Genomic DNA, 3,096 nt, shown 5'->3' with positions numbered 1-3,096 from the left:
TGGCACATACCTCGAGTTGTGCGGCTTGTTCACTAGGCGAGATGTTTTGCGCAGTCATGGCTTTGACAATCATATCTAGCTTCCTCTCCATGGCAGCCATCTGATTTTGTGATCCACCATTCAGGTTCACTTCATACATGACCTTACTTTTTACTCCTTGCCTTCCTCTGAAATAGAATTGTTGGGAGTGTTCACTCAGTATTTCGAAGACCTTCATGGCTTCCTCACTGCTCTTTTCCATAAGTGCACCTCCACAAGCTGAATCAATCATTCCTTTGTTAGTGTCATCTAACCCTTCATAAAAAATTTGTACCTAATCATCTTGAGGTATGTTATGATGTGGACACTTAAGAAGCAGCGCATTGAAGTGGTCACATGCCTCAAAGAAAAGGTCTCCATCTCTCTGTTGAAAATATTGAATCTCCTTTTTTAGCTGCCTCGTCTTTTGAGCTGGGAAAAACTTTTTTGGGAACTTAGTGGCTAACTTTTCCCAAGTATGAATGGAATCTACAAGCAAGGAATTATACCACAATTTAGCATTATCTTTCAAAGAAAAAGGAAAGAGGACTAACCTGAGTCTCTCTGGAGTTAGGCCCTGTATGTTCTGAAGCTTGCATAGATCAAAGAATTCCTTAAGATGCAAGTTAGGATCCTCAGTAGCTGTGCCCTTAAAGTGAGTCAAAGCATTAAGTATTTGCGGGGATATATAGTAATTACCTTCCACCTTCGGTTGATAAGCAATACATGATGGCTGGTTGAGGTTTTTCGGGATGAAAGCTTGTTTCATGGGTCTTCGCATTGGTGGCAGGTTCTCCAGCTGATCTTCCATTGTTTCCTCAACTTCTTCTTCTTCTTCTTCTGTGTCGGAGTTGTCTCTAGGCCTTTGTTGAATTGTCCACTCATTTTCGGGATCAAGTGGAAGGATGGTTGAGGTTTGAGATCGACGACCTTGCATAAAAAGAATTACCTCTGTAGTCACAGTAGCTTCAGTACTGCTGTCCAGATGTCCTTTGGAATTGCGCCCGATCACATTGCACTCGACTGCACTTGGTCTTCGCTCGATCACAGTAACAGAATACAGGATGCCGCAGAGTTGAAATAGAACAGAAAAAAGGGAAATAAAAATGAAAAATATTTTTGATTTTTGATAAAAACAGAATTAAAATTAAAAATTAAAATAACTAAACTGTGGGAAAATAATTCTAAACAAAATTTGACACAATCCCTGGCAACGGCGCCATAAACTTGTTGTGCAAATATCTACCTAAATTAATAGGCAAATAATTGTACGTTTAACTCGCAAGTGCACAAGATCAATATGGTAGTATAGGGTGCAAGTACGAGATTATTCTCACGAGGATTGCTAAATTTTGCTTAAAATAAATTCCGTAAGTAAAACAAAAAAAAGATTAATTTTTTAGTTAATAAAAATAAAGGTAGGGCTTTGATATCCACCACTAATCGTGCTCAAATAATATAACAATATGCCAATGCTTTAACCATATTATGAATACCTAATGTTTGCCAACCTAAGGGCATGGGTGTATACTCAAGCTATAGATTTAACAAAGCAACGAGTTAGGCATGGGTATATACACTAAGTCTTTTCTTTCTTAAATGATTTAGCATGGGTGTATACTAAGTTGTTCTTTAAGAAAGCATAGATTGGAAATCGATAAAGACACGGAACCTAGGGCATGGGTGTATACTCCCGGTTTTCCATGTTGATTACCTCAAGAACCCGATGTGAAATTCTTTTGTTACTCTTATTAAAACCAGGACTCGGTCATCCAAATTTATTTAATTAACTAATCCACACCACATGCATATGTTGATCAGGCAAACATATATGGGGAATTCAATAAAACAGGAATTAATCAAGTTAAGCATCACAATATGATTATCACTAAGGCGCCAATATTGAAATATTAAATAAACATGATTAGGGCTTCAATCTATCCCTACTAAGTACTTTAGTTATACATGAGTTTGATGTTAAACATCTTCATAAAATAAAATAAAGAGGAAAAGAATAAACCCGAAACTTGAACTTGAAGAGCTCCAATTCTTTTCATTGGAATTGTGTGTCAATTCTAAAGGCTTAAGGGTCTATTTATAGGCCTTAGGAACAATCTAGAAACCCTAAAAATCATAGCTTTTGCATTCTAGTTCACCTAGGGTTTTGAAGGGTTGAAAACGAGGACTTTCTTGAATAGGGCACTACTGTCTTGCTCCTCACGCACGGGTGCGGTTAACCGCAGCCCGTGTGTGATCGATCTCCTATGTTAGGCGTTCGATCGCAAATGCGATCGAGGCTGCTTCTTGTGCGCTTGGCTTGGACCTCTCTGGTAGTGCGCTTGAGCGCAGTAACCCTGCGATCGATCGCACTATCAAAACCTTTTGCTTGACTCAAATCTTGTAGCTTTTTTCCAATTTTGTCCTTTAGGCCCGAGACTTCCAAAAATACTTTCTTTTCTTCCAAAAGCCTATAAAAACACAGAAAACACATAAAAGAACTAAAATAGCATAAACTATAAAAACTAAGGAATTAACAAATATAACTTAAGGGCTTAAAATATGAATATTTTGGCACTTAACATGAGTACTGAAGCTCATTCCTTTGTCACAATCCCTCTTGAGACAGTTCATGAACCCCAAGCTTCAATTCTTCAATGTCTCAAAGAGCCATCTCAAGCTAAACATCTCAAGGATCTATGCACACAAGATCACAAATCGAGGAACCATGTTCCGAAGAAGATCCTTCGAAGCAAGCAACTAGACTACCTAAGGTGCCGAAGAGTCCTTCCAGAGGGATATCAAATTCTAAAGAAGAAATGGTGGAAGGAATTTGTTGGACATCCAAATGATCGGGGAAAGCATTGTTAAATTTCTTCCCCATTTTAATTTCTGCATATTTTCCTTATTTCTTCTTTTCATTTTATTTCGTGTCATTTTCTTTTTATTTCTAACAGCAATTAACCTTGTGATGCGTGTTTTTGTGAGAAAATATTGTTGTTAGTTTTGTTGACAGGTGTTTTGGTGATCAAGTTTGGGGGACGCCCTGGCCTTTGCACACTCCGGTTCCTCATCCCTCGG

At 38.1% G+C, this 3,096-nt stretch overlaps 1 non-coding gene across 1 annotated transcript; it reads left to right on the top strand.

Annotated features, from left to right (window-relative positions):
- The first annotated feature begins 329 nt into the window (after positions 1–329).
- Positions 330–436, top strand: LOC132168298 (small nucleolar RNA R71). The gene has a single exon (XR_009438816.1). It is a non-coding gene; the product is annotated as a small nucleolar RNA R71 (small nucleolar RNA).
- Positions 437–3,096: the final 2,660 nt, after the last annotated feature.

This window comes from Corylus avellana, chromosome ca1 (assembly GCF_901000735.1).
Source record: "Corylus avellana chromosome ca1, CavTom2PMs-1.0".
NCBI lineage: Eukaryota > Viridiplantae > Streptophyta > Magnoliopsida > Fagales > Betulaceae > Corylus > Corylus avellana.
Note: the sequence above shows the minus strand (reverse complement) of the source record. Positions and strands in the feature narration are given on the sequence as shown.